The 21003-nt window shown below is 35.5% G+C and overlaps 1 long non-coding RNA gene across 1 annotated transcript in view; it reads left to right on the top strand.

Annotated features, from left to right (window-relative positions):
* Positions 1 to 9294, top strand: part of LOC306650954 — a 192550-nt gene extending 183256 nt beyond the window's left edge. The window contains exon 4 of the long non-coding RNA XR_013761064.1: positions 9236 to 9294. This is a non-coding gene — a long non-coding RNA (uncharacterized lncRNA). The remainder of the gene's footprint in view (positions 1 to 9235) is intronic.
* Positions 9295 to 21003: the final 11709 nt, after the last annotated feature.

The raw sequence follows: 21003 nt of genomic DNA, 5'->3' as shown, positions 1-21003 counted from the left end.
GCCTTACAAAACAGCTGAACCATTTTATGTACCCAACTGCCATGTATGAGAGAGCTCTAATTTCCCCAATTCCCTGTAGATAAGTTGTTATTATCTTTTTCACAATAACCATCCTAGTAGAAGGGTATTAGTTTTCATTTGATTTTCCTAATGACTAGTGGTGTTTCGCATTTGTGAGCCATTTGTGTATCTTTTGAGAAATGTATATTAAAATAATTTATCCATTTTCATATTGGGCTATCCTTTATTACCACACTAGTTCTTTGTAGCCTTTCTAGATATAAGTTGCTTGTCATATATATGATTTATAAACATTTTCTCCCATTTTTGTTGATATTATCACCATCATATTAGTGTCTTTGGCACAGAAGTTATTTTAATGAAGTGCAGTTTATCTGCTTTATTGTTTGTGCTTTTTGGTGTCATATATTTCCTAATTTGAAGTCATGAAGACTTCTAGGTTTTCTACTTAGAGTTTTGTATTTTCAGCTCTTACATTTAGGTTTATGTTCTATTTTGAGTTAGTTTTTATATATGGTATACAGTAAGAGTCCAATCTTCATTTTTTGTATGTTTATATGTAGTTATCCCATATTTGTTGAAAAGATCATTTGTTTCTTCATTGAATTACCTTTATACCTTTGTCAAAAAACAGTTGAACATGAAAATACTGGTTTATTTTATAGGCTCTGAATTCTATTCCCTTGAATTTTTATATGCCTATCCTTATGCTAGTTCCACACTTTTCTTGATTGCTGTGGCTTTGTATTGTTTTTTGAACTATGACTTCTGCAGTTTTGTTTTTATTTTTTAACTCAAGGTAGTTTGAGTTTTGATAGAAACTTTACTCTTGATGAATGCATCAAGATTACAATTCTCCTTCCCAGACTCACAAGGAGTAGAACTTACATATTTTTTAGAATGGAAGAATGAGGGGAAAGCAAGAGGAATAAGAGGTTGTGGATCAAATGCTATAAACTCTTAGGGTTTTACCGAGTTTTAATAGATTTTTCAAAATAATGTTGCTCATTTTACTGAATGGCCTTAGGACAATTTCCAAATTCCTTAAATGGTTTTCATTTTATAATTTTGATTGTTTCTCTGGGGAGATGATCTGTGGAGCTCCTCACAATATTATTCCTGTAATCTCTTTTCTTAACTCTGTATACACCCTGCTGCCTTTTGGGGATGGCAATAGAAATTTCCTCATTTTCTCTTTATGAGAGTAGGCCATTAAGATAACTTGATAAGTTTGACTTTCCTGGGAAAATACATGTGAATTCTGAATGTAATAGAAATATTAAATGGATCATTCCTTTAAAAAATTATGTTTTATTCTTTCGTGCTTGGTTTTAAGCTGTGAAATTTTGATGCACAGAGTACCTAACTGAAGTAGTTACATGTTAACTATAGTATCAAAATTGGGATTTGCCAAGGAGAGAATACCTGAAATAAGAGTGACTTAAACACGACCAAATATTCTTTCATGTATAAATGAAATAAGTATTCAAAGTCTGGTATAGCTTCTCTGTGATTTTCCTGAAATTAATCTCCTGTGGAGTTCCACCACTGCCATTCCAACACTTGACTTATACATCACAGTCCAAAACTGTTATTCTGGTCTAGTCATCATGTATATTTTATATTTGACTAGGATAAAGAAGGGGTAGGATATTTCTGTACTCATCTTTTTGGACAGAACACAAGTCCACACCTAGCTGCAAAGGACTCTGAACAATAAAGTCTTTTTTCAAGAAGGGCTAAAAACTAGAGTTTTAATTTTAAGGAAATGCAGGAAGGACATAAGGTAATACATAGTCTCTATTGTAGTCAATAGTAAACTATTTATACTGGTGGTTGATTTTTCTGAATTCATTGTAAGTCTATTAAGACAAAATATTCATTTTCCTTGGAATGTTAAAAAAAATCCATGCCTCCCACCTTTAGACAGAACATTTAAGATTTTTTTGGCTGTTCTGTGACAAATATAGTTAATGAATTCAATTCATTAAAGGGTGTGAACTTTCATAAATATTCCAGGAAGTGTCGATGGATTACCCCAAAGGTAGCACAGTATTTTTTTAACCAGGTACAATCATGTGTCACCTAATGACATTTGGGTAAATGGAAAACTGCATATGTGAGAATGATATCATGAGTTTATAATGAAGTTGAAAAATTCCTATCACCTATTATATCATAGCTTTCATAGCACAGTAGCATAGCATACTACTCACATTTGTGGTGATGGTGACAGTAAACAAACATTTGGATCTGCCACAAAAAATACTGTAACACATACAATTATGTGCACTGCATAATACTTGATAATAGATGACTTTGTTACCAGTTTTTGTATTTACTAAATGTTTAATTGATATTTTAGAGTATATACCTTTTGCTTATTAAGATAAATTTAACTGCAGAACAGCCTCAGGTAGGTCCTTCAGGAAGTATTCCAGAAGGTGTTGCTGTCATAGAAGATGACAGCTCCTTATGTGTTTTCATCCCTGAAGACCTTCCAGAGAGATAATATGTGGAGGTGGATGACAGTGATATTGATGATTGTGACCCTGTAATAGGCTTAGGTTAATATATTTGTTTATGTCATAGTTTTAAAAAATGTTTAAAAGTAAAAAGTAGTTTTAAAAACAAACTTATAGAATAAATGTGTAAAGAGAATCTATTTCTGTAGAGCTGTATGGGGAGTTTTGGGTTTTAACTAATCATATCAAAAGAGTCAAAAAAATTAAGCTAGAAGTTTATAAAGTAAAAAATTTAAAATAGGCTAAGGTTCATTTATTATTGAATACAGACTTTTTCATGAATTAGTATAGCCTACATAGTCTGTACTTAAAAAGTCTACAGTTGTGCATAGTATCTAGGTCTTTCATACTAACTGACCCTCAGAGCAACTTCTAGTTCTAGAATCTCCATTTATAGTAAGTAATCCTGTACATGTATTCCATTAAAAAAAAAAAAACCTTTTATACCATAGTAAATATACTTTTTTATATTTAGGTCCATAAATACTTTTGTTTTATGATTGCATGTAGGTTTGTAGCCTAGGTATATATGTAGTACCATCTAGATTTATATAAATAGCCTCTGATATTTATACAATGAAGAAATTGCCTGACATCACTTTTCTCAGAACATATTCCTATTATTAAATAATTCATAACTGTAGTTCCCTGGTCCATATTGAGTGTACCTATGTGTCAGAGGAACAAGATTCATATTCATGAAACAATTAGTGCAATAAAAACATATATTTTTGCATTTGCCATATCTTCCCTAACTTTATAGCCATCTGTATATCCAGTACCTTGTTTCTGAATTCTTAATGTTGAGGCTGCACATGACTCATCATTTTGGCTTACTCAGCTTCCACATAGTGTTTGATACATAGAATGTGCTCAGTATATGTCCTAGTGGAGGAATAAACCAGGGAACTATATTTCAGTGTCTCAAGTCAAAATTTAGAATCTCTCCCTCAGGACTCCCTTACTTACCCCTCATTTCCATTTCATCCACAAGCCTCCTTACTCTAGCTATAAAGTACATCTAATTTTCTTAATTCCATTTTTCCACCTTAGTTTAAGTCATCCTTAACCCCAACCTGGACTTATCCAAGAGCTTTATAATTAGTTTTGTAATTTTATTTCTTTTTATAATCTTTTCATGGTAGCTAGAGTTATGGTTTAAATTTATGCATCAGATGATGCAATTGTCCTATTGATATACCCTAATAATTTCATAACATACTTAGAATGAAACCCAAACTTCTTACTGTGATTTGACCCCTGGCCATTCTCCAACCTCATATGTTAATTTCCTTCAATTATATCATGGTAACATTAACCTTCTTTGAATTTTGAAATGTTACTAAGTTCTCTTGGCCTTTTTGTTCTGTCTGCCTGTGATGGTATTCCTATAGATGTTTGTATGGCAGACTGGCTCAAACCTTACTTGTCCATTGAACCTATTTTTGACCACACAATTTACATCAACCATTCAAACTCAATCTCTATTACATCACCTTGTCCTTTCTTCTCATAATATTTATCATTATTTGATATGTTATTGTTTATTCTTTTGTTTGGTTCATTTGTCCTTTACCTTTGTCTTCAATAAAACATAATGTCCACAAAAGCAGGAACTTTACCTGTCTTGTTCAGTGATGCATACCACCCTAGTCGAGGTTTCTGTAGAACTGCTGATTTAGTTACCTGTTTGTTCTGTGGATGACCTGAAGTTCCTGATGATGCTGGCACCCCAGAGCCAAGTGAAAGAAGTCTCCATAAGTCACCAAAAGAATACATACATATTAATTTTCAAATATAAATGGGAGATCTGTAAATAGTACATGAGAGACAATAGGACCTCTAAATCTTCATTTTGATTGCTATTTAGTGAACTAGCATGAATTAGATATCATAGCCCATGTTGTCATGATTTGGGTTCCCTGGGGAACTGACTCTGTGATGAAATTTAGATTGTAGTGTGTTTATTTAAGGGTTCCCTTGGTTTGAATACCTGTGGGAGGGAGAAGAAGGAAGGTAGGAGGTATGGGCACAGGGAGAAATTGAGTTGAAAGCTCAATAGTAATGTTGGCCAACCCCACAGGGAGGTCCTTCATAGTTTTCCTCAGTTGGACTGGGATTGTCTTTGCCAATCATTTATTTAATGTGGTTTGCCCCAGAAACATCACAACTTTGGAAACACTGTCTCTCAGCAGTTGAGATAATATCTGAAGGCGCTAATGGTTGATCCAGTGTCATCAGCAACTGGAATATTGGGGAAATCTCGGCAGGGTATCATAGGTAGGGTTCATCACAGTCTACTCCTTGTTCCTCCAAAATCTAGTTCTTCCAGTGTTTTCGTGGTAGATCCTCCAGAATTATGTGGATCTCTTCCTGGGGGAATATAAGAAGGATAGTGAGGGAGAATAATTACTAGTTTCACGACTACAGATGGTCTTAGGGCTTCAACTGATACTTATTATTTCCCTTTATCTGTATGAATTGCAGATTTCTCTCAAGCTCAGTTAGAACTTCTGCTGATCTTGTTTGCTTACCCAGTGACCCACTCCCTCCCTCCTGAGGCTTGGTAATTTCTCAGTGTGTTCCCCACTTGTATATTCTTTTTGAGCACCCTAGACTGTTTTAAATTGTGATGAAGCGCCTCAGTGGTTAGCTCAGGTCATGGTTGTCCTTTATCATGGAGAGGAAAATCACTTCAAAATGTTTTCTTCACAATATGGTAGCAGGTGCAGCATTTGGAATTGAAAAGCTAAATGTGTCATTGAAACAAATTGAAGGTTGATGAATTTTTTATAGAAATGTTTTCAGGTGCTGAAAGAAAAGTGCCTGTGGCCCCTTTCCTGATGTTATAAGGCAGGAATAAAATATCCCAAGTATCAGCTAGGACTGTCAAAATCTGTAAAGCTTAATTTAAGGCTTTATTTATACTCTGAACTTAAGGTAAGCAGACTGTCTCCGAAAGACTATCATTCAACATGTTTCTGCATTCTTAAAATTTTACTATACTTAGCTTATAATAACTTTTTGCTGCTTGAAAATTGCCTCTTTTCCTAGCAGAAATCTTGCCATGTCTATTAGCAAATTAATGTGTGTATTCTAATGGTGATTTGTATAGGGCTCTTTCAATCGGTTCCTGCTTACCAGCATCATCTGGAACTTCAGCTCAGCCATAGAAACAATGAGGGTAATTAGCAAGTTTTTTGTTAGAACCAAAAGGAAAAGTGAGACCAATGACAGACTCAGAACACCTTACAGTAGATCGTATCATATCATATATCATGTGCTCTCTCTTTGTGAAATACTTGCATTTTTTTCTAACATCTCCAAGGAATGCTTGGTACCAGAATGTCACACATCTCACCTTGCCCCACCTCAGTTCACCAGGCATCAGGTACCTTGATTTTAAGGTTCCTAATCTATATCTTTCTTCTCCCCTTTCATGTATGCATTTATACCTTCCTCATGAGTATTATTAATAATAGTAGCTACAAGGATTGAGTGCTTACTGGGTGCTATGTACTTTGCCAACTGCTTCACAAGCACTAAATCATTTAGTCCTCATAGCAGTATGAGTTAGGTAATAATGGCATCCTCATTTTATAGAGAGGTTACATAATTTGGTGAGAATCATTATTCACTTACCAAACATGCATTGAGCACTTTATAATTTCCAGGTACAATCAGGTTTGGCATATGGTAGAGAACATCATTGTTCCTGTCTTCATTTAGCTTACATTCAGGTGTGGGAGATAGACAATAAATAGAAAAGTAAAGTAATTTGGAAAAAAAATGATGGACAGCATATTGAAAGCAGCAATTGAAGACAGGGTTATTGTATTAAATAGGGACAGGATAGGCCTCATTGATCATTATGTTTGAGCAAACTCTAATGGAGTTGCAGGAAAGAAACTGTGGAGATATGGGATAAGCGTTTTCCAGTTAGGAAAAAAAAACACAAATGTGTTGGGTTGGAATCATGCTCAGTAAATTCAAGGAAATAAGCTGCCAGAATTACAGTGGAGTGAGCCTGGAGGAAATAAGTTCAGAGTGGTAACAGTATATGGAGGTTGGTGGTCTTTGTAGGTCATTTAAAGGATTTTGGCTTTTAACTTTTAGTGAGAAGAATCTGGAGTATTTCAAACTGAAAAGGAATATGGTCTGATTTATGTTTTAATAAAATCTCAAGCTGCTATCTTGAGAATATACTTTAGGGACAGTCATGATGGCAGGAAAATGAGCTAGGTAATACTTGTAATAATCCATGTAGAGATGATATTGGCTTAGACTAGAGTGGTAGTACTAGAAGCCTTGAGACATGGTTGAGTTTTAGAAATACTATGAAGTTAGTAGCAGCAGGATTTGCTAATAAGCAAATAGATGTACGATATGAAAGAAAAATAGGAATGAGCCAGGCACAGTGCTGCTTACCTATTATCCCAGAGGCTTGGGAGGCTGAGGCAGGAGGATTGCAAGTTCCAAAAGCCAGCCTAAGCAACTTAGGAAGACTCTGTCTCAGAATAAGATAAATATATAAAACTGGGGATATAGCTCGGTAGTTAAGTGGCCCCTTGGTTCAATCTCTGGTTACCCCTCTCCCCGCAAAAATATGAACAAAAAAAGAGAAAGAAAAATAGGAGTGAGAAATGTCGACAAAGTTTTTGACTTGAAGAACTAGGAGTTGCCAACTGATGTGGGGGTCAGGTATGGGAAGAGCATCAGGTTCAAGAAGGAAGGCTTTGAGTTTGATTTGGGGTTTGTTAGGTTTTAGTGGCCTATTAGACATTCAAGTAGGAGATATTAAGAAAAGAGTTGCATATATATATATATATATTTATATATATATATATATGGAATTTAGGGGAAGGCTGAATTATAAATATGGGTTACAAAAGTGGTTGGTATTATCTCTCAGGCAGCCATATTTCCATACCCAAAATTTTGATCACTACCACATGTATTTTTTGAAATAGATAGTTGTATACTCTCCCCAAATATGCACTTGCCCCCAAATAAGATGAGAATCATTGTCTTAAAGTTTTAGTAATTGTTGAAATTTAGAAACTATAAAAAGCCAGTGGGGTAATATACCTAGGATTTAAGAAAATATGCCATATAGCCTCTGAAAAAACAGTATGGAAACGTTTAAAATATTGTGTATGGTATTATTAAAACATACTTTATACCAGTAGTCCTATTTAATAAACCTTTCCTCTTTGGATTGCTCCCTTATTTGGTGTGTGTGTGTGTGTGTGTATGTGTGTGTGTGTGTGTTTATGTGCACACACGTGTGCACATATGTTCCCATGAGAAGGGAGAGGAAGGAAGGGGGAGAGAGAGAAATAGGAATGAGAATAGCTCAGTTGTCCAGGGTCATGTAAGACATATAATCTGTGAATAGTTGAGCACTGCCTGTAGGTCACAGTATCCTTTCTTCTATGCTGAATGCTTTCTCTTTTAAATTAATTTGATGATATTATGTTTATTTCCAAAGTACTTCATGAGTAACTCTAGGTTAAGGACCTAGACTTTTATTTCTTCTTGTAAAAGTTTGCTAAATGACTCTTTTCTAAGTAGATGATAACTCACCTTTGAACAGAGGTTGTATTCCCCCTGAACACATGTTTTGTGTAACATTCTATTTTGTCATGGTGGCCATAGCTTATCTGCCTTAAATTATAATCATAAAATTTTTGCTCTGTTTTTATTTTTATAGAACAACTAGAATTTGTTTCACAATTACATAACTGATTTATGTAATATCATGCTTCTTGTAGTTTAATCTTTCAGATGATTACAAAACTGTGTCTCTTGGGTTGTTGGAATGTTTCTCTGAAATGTTCTGGTGTTAGGTAGGGTACTAGGTGCTTCTGAACTTTCTGCTCTCTAATACAGCACCTGAAAAAAGTCTCAATTACTCCATGTTTTAATGCATCCAAATGCTACAGCTAATCCTTGATTCCCAGTTTATGTCAATGCATGAAGGTTATTCAGATACATATGATCCAGCAAGTTATGGAATGTCAGTCTCAGCAGATGCCAATTAGAAGTTCTTGGGCTAATGGAGCTCCAAGGCATCCAGTCTTGCATAATATAAAATTGAAATCATCTGAATGGAGCAACTGAGTTCAAGAGCTATAAATTTAGTTAGAAATGCCTTCTCAGTACCAGATGGCCACTTCAGGAAAGGTAATGGAGAATCTCTTTCTGAGATGTCCAGAGAGCAATCTGTACGACTTCTGAAGAAGATATTAGTTACATGTTGTCTGGAGTCCCCATAAGAATAAGATAATAAAAATATCATTGTCTTTAAGATGGCTATTTTTACAGTGACTGGTAATCAGGACTGACTTTCTGCATAATAGGAGATGTGGAACCTAGAAAAGGTAATTTCTTGTGTCTCAAATATCTCCTCTCTGGTTCATTTGGTACCTGTATCTCTGTCATTTTAGTGGTTTGGGTAGTCTTGCTTTGTTGAATTTGATTAACTTTCAAGTAGTCTTGGGAGGGGCAACACTTCACAATATTACTGGTCATTATTACCTTAGTGTGGAGGTTGGGGTTATTGTATGTATTTAATCAAAGATATATTTTGGAAAACATTCATAGGAAGTTTGAGGAAATGTGACACTGGATACAAACTTGTTACATTTGGTATGAATAGAATGAATATCGGATCATTTTTTTTTCAGGGAGCCATTGTATTCATCTTTCTTAGCATTGGCAGCCTAGAATCAGCAACAGCCCAGGATAGTAGAGATAGCACTGGACTTTGACCTGGAAATCTAAGTTTACTTCCCATCTCTGCTGTACATGAGCATTGTGATTTGAAGTAAATACTTTCTTTTCTCTGATCCTTAGTTTCCATATTGAAAAATGAGGGAATTTAGATGAGGACTTCTCAAATTTAAGGCAGATTTGAAGTAAAAAGTGTGCTAAAAATTCAGGATATTTGGTCATTCTTTCTTTCTTTATCTTTGATTCAGAGAACTTAGATGAGAATCAGAAATCTTCATATTAAAAAACACCTGATAGTATTGTTGAAAGATTTGTGTTAGCTTTTCATTACAGTGACAAATAACTGTAAAAAACAACTTGAAGAAGGAAAGATTTATTTTGGTTGAGGGTTTCAGAGGTTTCAGTCCATGGTTAATTGACTCCACTGCTTTGGTCCTGAGGTGAGGCAGAACATTATGGCAGAAGGGCATGGTGGAGGAAAACTCCTTAGGTTAGGGCAGCCAGAAAGAAGAGAGGGACAGAGGAATGGGCAGGGGAAAGAAATAGTCTCCCTGGGCAAGTCCCCAGTGACCTACCTTGTCCAATCATGCCCGACTTCCTATAGTTTTCACTATCTCTCAGTTGTCCATTCATTTATGTATGAATCCACTGATGAAGTCAGAGTCCTAATGATCGAGTCAATTCCCCAAAGCCCCACTTCTAAACATTGCTTCATTGAGAACCAAACCTTCAACACACAAGGCTTTTGAGGAACGTTTCAGATTTGGAGTAGATGATTTCTGAGGTTCTTTTCAAGCACTAAATATTTTTTCTTGTAGTTTTGTTTCCTTTTTCTTTTCAAATGGGAACACATAATTTTGTGCTTTCTTTGTCTAGTTTTCTTTTCTGTTCTAGTTTTCTTTTCTTTTCTTTTTTTTCATATTCTTCTTATCCCTCTTTCTCCTTTTGCCCCACTGTCTCATGTACAAGATAGAAGTTTTATCCAGTGGAGTGGGAATAATTCAGTAAACACTGACTCTGAAAGCATTGCGTGGGATCCCTGTTGGAACATTGATACTCCTTGGTTTTGAATGGAGAAATAGTGATACATGTCATGTGGCATGTATGTTCTTCTAGAGATATATACTGTTGGGAAATTATAGAGGAACAGAAGAGAGAGATTAAGGGGATTTTGAGTGACAAATATTGAAAAGTCACCCTTTTTTTCTGATAACTCATTTGCAACCTATTGGATACCATGAGGGATTAAAATAGTTAAAAGAACACAGTAGGGTGAAATGCTGTTCAGATCAAACCTTAAGGTGACCATTTAAACCAGTTGTAAGTCTAGCTGCACAGTAGCATGTCCTGAGAGGCTTAAAAGAGTAAAAAGGCAACTGGATTTGGTGGCACATGCCTGTAATCCAAGCATCTCTGGAGGCTGAGGCAGGAAGATGAAAAGTTCAAAATCAGCCTCAGTAATTTATTGGGGCCCTAGGCAACTTACACATTGTTTTTAAATAAAAAAATAAAAGGGATTGGGGATGTGACTCAGTGGTTAAGCGCCCCCAGGTTCAATGCCTGCTATGAAAACAAAATCACAATGGTTCAATCATTTTATTTAATTCATGAAATCAAAAAAAGAATAAGAAGTCTTAAAATGTGTCATAGAATAATTAAACCCAAATCTCTGAAGGTGGGTGTCAGCATAGGCTTCTTTTATAATATACCATATGATTATAATGTTCAAAGTTGAGAACTGGTGTAGGAGGTTATTTGTAGATGTGAGCAAATAAGACTTAAGTATTGGTCCTCTGGCAAATTCCTGAGCTGCTCACCATTGCTGTCCCTGTCAGATAGGCCTGAGAGAGTTTATTGCTGGTTTTCCATCTCTCCAGTTAGTCCCTGGCAGTCCTCAACTGTGAGTTCCAGCTTCTCTTACAAAGGATGTGTCTGTGAAGTTAAACTTCCTCTGTACACACAGACTCTCTTGTCTGTGTCTCCTCCTATCCTGGGCTCAGTTCTCTCCTTCAGGTGATGGTAGGGAGCACTCAGTGTCTGCATGAGCTATGTCTTATTTGAAAAAATCAAGTGAGATTTGGCCTGTATGGTAGTTGGAGACTTTGAAGATACTCAAGGATATTGTCTCAATTTTAGCTTTATTGCATCCTACAAATTTCTGCAAAAAAAACATTTTTGATATGGGAATTTTATTGGATATAGCCTAATTCTCAGTTTATCTCCTACTCTCAGTTCTGGTTACCCACTTAGGAGAACATTTTTGTATATTGATTGGTTTACTTTTGTATGTTCCTTTTGCCCTTTGACTTTGGAAACAACAGAATCTACAACATGCTTAGTTTCTTTGTTTGCTCACAGCAGTGAAGTGGTCAAAAGATTTTCTTTTCTCTCTGGTGTATATTATGTAAACACTTGGTAGTTTTCAATAAACTTTCTAATCCATTCTTTGATTCTCACAGCAAGGCTGTAGAGCAGGCTTGGCATGAGCTATTTGTATTCCTTAAAGATGAGGAGACTGAGTTGAAGAGAAGTCATTTGCCCCAGATTTATGCAGTCAGGTCTTAAAACCTGTTATTGCATAGAAACATCATATCTCTTTGGCCTGTTTCTTGTTTGATTATTATCTGTATAAATCTCTGCCAGTCTGCCAGTGAAATGCATGATAATATGAACAGCAGCCTTACCTGTCATGTTCACCTCCATATCCCTGAAAACTAGATGAGTGTATCATAGAATGCTTTTGGTGAATCTTGAAGGATACCCCTGTCTTCCTATCTCAGGTCATATGGACTTTTAAATTTCCATGGCTATTCTTCTTTTGCCATAAAGACAATCTATCTGTTTACCTTGAACAGAAAAATGCGTGAATGGCCATGTAACTAGTAATTAGTGGAATAGTAGGACCAGGACTTAGTTTGTTTAATTCCAAACATAGTAGATTAATATTATTTTATTTTTGGACACTGGCAGACCAAATGTTTTAGAAAGGTCCTTAAATGGCAATAGCATTCCTCTAAGGTCACTGACAGAGCTATTTTTCTGTGAAGTTGTTGAATAGCAAGAGTTTGTTTTCTTTGCCACCTCCCTCTTTACCTGAACAAAAGCTCAGCTACTTGATATTCCCAAGTTGTTTAGTGTTCTCCCCTTGGGGTTACACCTAGCATGTCCCCCAGTGTTCAGCGTTTTTTCAGATCTTTCTTTTCTAATGAAGTTTATCTGTCCTTCAACCCACTCTTAATGCAGATATCAGTTCTAGCTGGGTGGACACCTTACCTCTTTGAATCTCAATTTTCTTACCAAATAACAAAGATAATAATATGTATTCCTTACTTGCATCATTTGTGTGGTCTTTACTAAAAAAGGACAATGCAGAAGCATCAAGCATTTTGCCAAATATGTCATGATTTTTTTTTTTCTTCTGGGAAACTTTTTAATACAGGTGTTTAACTTAGATATGTTGATCAATACCTGACAGGAGCAACGTAAGAGGAGGAAAAGTATTTTGACTTATGGTGTCAGAAGTTTGGTTCTTGAAGTTTGGTTCTTGGTGAGCTTCCTGCATTGTTCTGGGTTCAAGGTGAGTCAGCTTATCTTGGATGCATGGTTGAGGAGCTCTGCTCCTTCATTCAAGGCAGCCAGGGAAGAGAGAGTAGCAGGGGAAAGGTCCAGGGGCCAGAGGGAAGATGCCCCCTTTCAGGCCACACCCCAAGTAAACTAACTCCTCCACCCAAGCTCCACCCACCTATAGTTACCACCCAGTCCGTCCATTTAATCTATGGTGGACTGATCAGGTTAAGCGCTAACAATCTGCTTATTTCACCTCCAAATATTGTTGCATCAACACTGGAACTTTGGAGGGTGTGGTATGTGGGATACATCATATCCAAATCATAATGATAACAAACTAATCACTGTGGGGTCCTAAGGCTTTAAAATATTTTTTTAAAAAATTGTATTTGTAGATGGACTGCATGCCTTTATTTTATTTGTTTAATTTTTTTATGTGGTGCTAAAGATGGAACCCAGTGCCTCACACATGCTAGGCAAGCACTCTACCACTGAGCTAAAGCCCCAGCCCTTAAGACTTTAAAAAAAATTAAATTTTATTTGTTCTAATTATTTATACATGACAGTAGTCTTTTAATAATGGTTTGAGGGGATGGGGAGATAGCTCAGTTGGTAGAGTGCTTGCCTCGCAAGCACAAGGCCCTGAGTTCGATCCCAAGCACTGCAAAAAAGAAAAAAAAATAATGGTTTGAATTACCTTTTTGGATTGCTCAGTTAAGTTTAACAAAGGTACTTAATACCTTTAACCTAAGAGTAATTCCTATAGTGGGGATGTAAAGATCCTTGGAATATCTGCAAGGGACGGATTTTAATTTGGGGATGGGAGAGGTTTTTAGGGCTTTGCTCTTTACCTTTTAACATTAAATCTTTGTTCATCTTATGTAACTACTGCCTGGTGAAGTCACAAATTGGTCAGAACTACCTATACCTTGTGGTAACCAATTTGGTTTGAACTCATCTAGTTAGCGCCTATTTTTATGTTTCACTTCTGGAAAGCTTCACATGATAACTGTCCTGTGCTGGAGTCCAGTGGGTAACAAGCTCTCTACTGTGCTGATGTTGTTGAATTTATGCAAAGTATTTATTTGCCTGTCGGTATTCTGTGACAAAGAAGACAAATGCCAATGAGGTGAAAGGTAAGGGTTAGATAGTACACAGAAGCCTGCATTTGAGAAAGCTGAGGCCAAAAAGGAGGGTGTCCTAGTCATGTGAAATCTTGCCCTGTTGTTTTCTCACTGAGGCCCCTTTGTCAAAATCTGTCAACAAGTGCCTTTTTCAGAGTTGGGAGATCCAGAGGTTGATGTCTTTCCAGGCATTTTCCTGTCAGAACTGTCATTCCAAAAATTATAGAGTACAGATTGAAACTAAGATTATAGGTTTAAACAGCCCTTGCCTCTCTCTGACTAGGGACTGCCTAAGCAATGCCCAGATGCTAAATTTGGTTTTAGTTATTATGAAAATTGAATGTAATGCATTAAAATTAAGAGTTGGAAAACAGCCTTTAATTTAGATTCCATAAAACATTGATGGGTCAGGAGGGTATGGTGCTAAGGTCTCAGGGGGCCTGTATTAAACATGAGTAGAAAGGCTTTTAAAGCTTTGTAAGTAGTTTGAATGTGATCTGAGGTTCATGGCACTCTGAAGACATTGGAATTAGTTGGTTATTCCAGGTCCTGCGAAATACAATGGTCAACATCTTTGTAGCAAGAATTATGGATTAGAGATGTTGGGATTCTAGATAAGTAAGTTTTGCTGCTAAAGAAATAAAGTTGCAGAAGAGATTGAGTCTAAGAAATAGGGATACTTTCAAAGGACCAAGGAAGTTGAAAAATAAATAGATTAAGAAAACCAGTTTTGGCTTATGTTGTAAAGGAGGGAATTATACAGTTGTTAAGACAGGATATGGATGGGAACAAATTATTTTTAAAAAAATTAGAGCAATGTCCTATAACTCCCCACTTGCAGATTTCTAGCCTCTCAAGAAATAGAAGAAATCTTGCACCTGAATAAATTTCCATGACTTGAAGAACAAGCGCTAGAAGGTAGTAGAATGCTATGATGTAGAGAATTTCATGTTGTAAGGGGAGCTATTTAAGTTTGGCCATGGATGTAGAAGCTTCAGTAAATGGAGAGGGGAAATGGAGACTAAGATCCTTTGCCACCATTGCTTATGACTCTCTTTTGCTTTCTATTATATTTAGGCTCTTCCCATTGCTGAATTGAAAACTAGTTTAAGCTGTGTGTTTCCAGCTTTGCCTGTGATATTTTTTTTAATAGTGTGCAAGTGTTTTTCTTGAGATGAAGGTAAAAAGAAAGCTGGAAATATCAAAAATTCCCACCACCCAGAGATACTACTTTGAGGATGACCATCTTTCTATGTGTCTTATTTTATGTATATATACATACATATGTAACTTTTCCCAAAAGCATCATAGTTCAATGCTTTTCTTTGTTGTTCAGTCCACCTTTTGGATAACTCATCTTTTTCTCCTTTCTTGTCATTTGCATTTCTCTAATACCCTAAGTTAATAGCCTGGTGTCTATCCTTCTGTACATTTCTCTAGATGAGCTTAGTAAAAATTAAACACACATACACGGGTTCAGTGGCCATTGTTTTACAAAATTGGTTATTGGTTATACATTTTCTATGTTTTTATTTATTAATCACTCCCTTGTGGATTTAGTAAAAGTTCCACAATTCTTTTCTTTATTTTTTATTTTTACAGACTGTATTTTGATTCATTGTACACAAATGGGGTACATCTTTTCGTTTCTGTGGTTGTGCATGATGTAGATTCATACCACTCATGTAATCATATGTGTACGTAGGGTAATGATGTCTGTCTCAGTCCTCCATTTTTCATACCCCACCCCCTCCTCCCTCTCATTTCTCTCTATGATAGTGTATTAGTTTTTCATCAGTGTGACCAAAATAACTGAGAGAAACAACTTGAAGGAGGAATGATTTATTCTGGATCCACATTTCAGTGTGTGGTTGGTTGGTGATTATTTTATGCCTAAAACAGGGCAGAACATTCTGGAAAGGGCATGGTAGAGGTAAGCCCCTCAGCTCCTGGCAGCTGAGAGGCAGAGAGAGAGGAGGATAGAGGGAGGAAGGGGCCAGGGATAGGATATACTGTTCAAGGGTACAACTCCAGTGACCTACACCCTGTGAATAGCCCCCACCTCCTCCACTTCTACCACTTCCCAATAATGTCATCAAATTATTAATTCATCAACAGATTAATGCATTGATGAAGTCAGAGCCCCTCCTGAGCATTGCTGTGCTAAGTATCAAGTCTTCAAAATAAGAACTTTTGGGACACCTTCCAGATCCCAGTCTCAACAGGTAGCATTAGTAGGTCATGACATGAATGGGACAACAGTTCATTCAATCATTTTCATATTAATAGCCATTCATTTCTAGCTTGTATCCATCATCCTTGATGCTGCAGTAATTATTCCTAAATTAAAACATATAAAATTTCAGTTTCCTAAGTAAAAATAGTTAACTATAAGTAAAAAATTGTGGTATTATCATGTAAAAAAATAAACAGCAATAGGGACTGGAGGTTTGAGTGTGCAGAAAATAAAATCAATAATTGTTGGTGCAACTTTCCTGGATTGCAGAGAAAAAGAACAATGGGGGGAAAAGGGTCAGTAATGAATAAAATGGGTCACTGAATGGAGACCCAACATGGGGTTATTATATGTACCTGACCAGATAAAAAGAAACATAGAAGAAAAAATTTCTGAAATGAAAAAATAGATGGACCTCTATATCAAAAGGTATCACCTAGTACCAGTCAAATTAAATAACGAGACAGACATATATGTAATTCTGGTTCATCTTCTGATTTATTTTTTTATTGACATTGGGGATTTGAACTCATTTGTGTTTTGCCACCACATCACACCCCCAGCCCTTTTTATTTTTAAATTTGAGACAGAATTTTGCTGTTGCTAAGGGCCTCACTAAATTGCTGAGACTGACTTTGAACCTTTGATGCCCCTGCCTGAGCCTCCTGAGTCACTGGGATCACAGGGATTATGCCACTACACCTGGTAAATATTCTGAATTTTAAGTATAAACAAAGGAAGTTCTACAAATAGCCTGTAAGAAAAAGAAAAGAAACAACAAAAACCAAAATCATTTTACCACTACAGAGAACAATAAGTGTAGGCTTTCCTACAATATTAAATGTCATAGAATAGTGGAGCATCATTTATAGTTCTGGTAGAAGAATATGGTTTATAAAAGATGTATATTAAAGTGAAAGGATTATGCACACACAGATATAGCTCTCTATATAAGCAAATGTAAATAAAACATAATGTTATAGAGAAAATGGAATCAAAAGAAACTCCATTCACAACATAAGACTCCTTTTTATTATTACGTCTTCTGCCCAGTAGGGTAGTATAATGGTTAAGATGTGAGCTGTCCTCCAAAAGCTGCTGTGTTAATGCAGGAGATGAAATGATTAGATCCTGAGAGCCTTTACCTAATCAGTGGGTTAATCCATTTAATGGATGAAAAATTTGAATGGATTGCTGAATGATAATTATAGGCAGGTGGGGTATGGCTGGAGGAAGTAGGTATCTGGGGACTTTCCTTGGGGATTATGTATTATGTCCCTGTTTCCTCCTAACTCTATCTTGCTTCCTCCTTCTGATGAGCTCAGCAGCTTTCCTCTGCATGCCCTTCTGCCATGATGTTATGTCTTACTTGGGCCCAGAGTAATGGAACCAACCAACTAAAGATTGATACCTCTGAAACTCTGAGCCCATTATCAACTTTTCCTCTAAGTTGTTGATGTCTGGTATTTCTATCACAGAGACACAAAGCTGAATAGTCCAAGGATTCATTAGCTACATGTGGTATTTGACTTCAAATTAAAGTTAAATGCTGCTTTTCATTAATACTGGCCACATTTCAAGTTCTTTGTAGCCACATGTGTTCAAGTGGTCACTAGCCACCATATTAGGCAGGTGAGACAGAACATTTCTGTCATCTCTGTTTCATTTAATGGCACTGATAGAGAATACAAGGTAGAGTAGAAGTGTAACACTTATGAACATTTTTGCACAAAATAAAATCCATTCATATAGAATAATTGATTACTAAAAAAATAAATGGAGACACTGACAGAAGACCAATCTTAAAGACAGACTAGAATAGTATTTTCTCTGACAAATAAAAGTTAAAAATACATGAAACCATATGAAGGATAGGATTATTTTAATTAAATTGAATTAATTCCTCTCAAATTCTTTATCCTAATGAACTATATCCTATTTGATAGTGTCCATGGGATGTTTAAAATGTAGTTATATATTGGCCACACTATAAACCCCAGTTCCAAAAAGCAGACATGGTACTTCATTGTGGTAGTATTTGCAATTTGTAACATATACAAATGTAATCCTTCCATATACTAAGAAAATATACAGCACTCTTTTAGATAATTTTTGGATTGAGGAAGAAAACATAAGCCACAATTCCAGAATACTTACTAAAAAAATACAATGAGAATATACCATGTGTACAAACCTATGTGATACTGCAGAGCTTTAATCAGAGAAACATGGATAACTTTATAAAGTTTCAGTGGTTAAATGTTCAACTTTCAAAGTTCAAACACAATGTAAATATAAGGAAGCAATAAGGAATTAGGGCTAAAGCAGAAATTAACAAACTAGAAAAAAGAAATTAATGGGACCAACTATGCAAGTCAGAATACTTAAACAGAATAGGGATAGGATATTAGCCTAATATTGAGAAAAACCATAAAAGTAAAATGAGAAAGGGAATATAACCACAAGTATTGAGGATATTTTCAGAGTTGAATAGATGTTGTATATACCTCTATGTTACTCATTTGAAGACTCCAGTGAAATGGATAATTGTCTCAAAACATAGATTACTAAAATCAGTTCAAGAAGTGGAAAACTTTACAGATGACGTGAACAAGGAGTTGTACCTGTGGCTATAATATTCCAGGTGGAATGTGCTTTAATTTTTATTTTAAGTCTTGATTTTTTTTTTGAAACACTCATTTTATTAAATATTTTCATTGTGATAAGACAAATGACATTATCTTAAGCATTTTAAGTGTACAGATCGGTACTGTTAAATATATTCATTTTGTTTTACAATAGATCTCCAGAAATCTTTAATTTTGTAAATCAAATTCCATGCCCATTAAGCAATTCCCACTTTACCTCTTCCCTCTATCCCCTGATAAACACCCTTTTCTTTCTGTTTCTATGAATTTGACCACCTCATATAAGTGGCATTATATGATTTTGTCCTATATGTCACTGGTTTATTTTTTGTAAGAAAGTTCTGAAGGTTCTTCCTTATTGTAGTATATGTCAGAATTTCCTTCCTTTTACATTGTTTTATTTATTAATTTATTTTTTTCAGTGCTGGGGACCAAACACGTGGCATCATGTATGCCAGGAAAACACTGAGCCACATTGCCATCCCGATTAATTTACTTTTTTTTTTTTTTTTTTTTTGGGTGCTGGGGATCGAACCCAGGGCCTGTGCTTACAAAGCAAGCACTCTACCGACTATCTCCCCAGCCCCCCGATTAATTTACTTTTAAAGACTGAAAATTATCCCATTGTACATTTACACTATATTTGATTATCCATTCCTGCATTAATGGACATCTAGGCTTTTTCTTAAATACTAATTTTTATACATGTTTTAGGTATGAAAATTTTTTTCAACGCACATTCCTCTGCATCTTGCTTTCTGTTGTAATAAGAATTTTGTGAGGACGGTTTATGTATTATGAGTAATTGATAATTTGCAGAATTTTTTTCTGATCTGCTAATTTCAACATTTGCATTTGTTTTTGTAAGTTTTTCGTTCTATTCTGTAACTATCATATCCAGGACTATTTTAATCTTAGCACTGTAGCTAACTGGTTTCCATGCCTAATGCTAGTCCTCTTGCTAGAGATTATCATCTTTTCAATAGGTTGACCTTTGTCCTCCTGTTTAAGTAGTTTCTTCAAGAAATGCTTTTTGGAATTATGCTTTCTAACTTCTTGTATGATTTAAAACATTTGATTTTGTTTATGGATGAATGCTTAGTAGAAGATAAGTATTACACTCTAATTTTTCCAAGAATTTTGTGAATAGATACTGCTTCACCTTCTTCTAGGATTGAAGGGTGCCCTAGAGGTCTTTGAGGCCAATCTCCTACTTTCCCTAATTGATGTCACTTTATCTTTTGGGTGTTTGGCTATATTCTTTATTCTTATAATCCAATTACTTCATGAAAATGCATTTTAATTTTATTCTTTATCAATTTTTGTAGGAAAGTGATGTTTTTAAAATATTTATTTTCTAACCCATGCTTTATTTTATCCTTTATGTTCCTTAGATATGTTTATGTCAGAACTCCTTAGTCTTTGGGCATATCTTTTATGTTCTTTTTGTTATTTGAACCCTTTAAAACTCTTCATTTGCGTTTCTTTTTATGTTTTAATTTCCTATATACCAAGTATTTCCTGCTGTGGTTTTCTGAGTATCATTTTTTCTTTGTGGTATTTACAAAATGGTTTTATTCTCATTTTCCATTTTTTTAAGTTCATGTAAGTAGTTTTACTCTTATCGTCCATATTAGCATATATAATCAAAATATAGTTTAGTTGTTTCTTTTTTCTTTTCTTAGTGCTTGCAGTCAAACTCTGGGACTTGTGCATAATTGGTAAGTGTTCCACACTGAGTTATGTTATCAGCACTATAGCAATTTCTTACTAAAGGAATAATTTTTCCTAACCACCTCTCACCTTTTAAAGCCTCAATGTAGATAGCTTCCCAGGGAAAATGATATCTGTGACCCTCTCCCCAAGTGAAACTGTTAGAGCCTTCCTGATTATAGCAGTTGCCACAAAGTTTTGAAAATTTTTGTTCACTTATCTGGAAAATAGACTGTATGCTTTGGGAAGTCAGGAACTATGTTTATTGTTTTTGGTCAATGATGCATCCCCAGCATCTGGCCTGTAATAACCCTTCCATTTATACCCTTAATTGTCTGGAAGGGCTTCAAGATGAAGCTCATCACCAGAAAGAACACAGTCTCACGAGTTGCTAATTATGAACATGCATGGAATCCTTAGGATGATTCAAAAAC

This window comes from Sciurus vulgaris (genome assembly GCF_902686455.1).
Source record: "Sciurus vulgaris genome assembly, chromosome: X".
Classification (NCBI taxonomy): Eukaryota; Metazoa; Chordata; class Mammalia; order Rodentia; family Sciuridae; genus Sciurus; species Sciurus vulgaris.
Note: the sequence above shows the minus strand (reverse complement) of the source record. Positions and strands in the feature narration are given on the sequence as shown.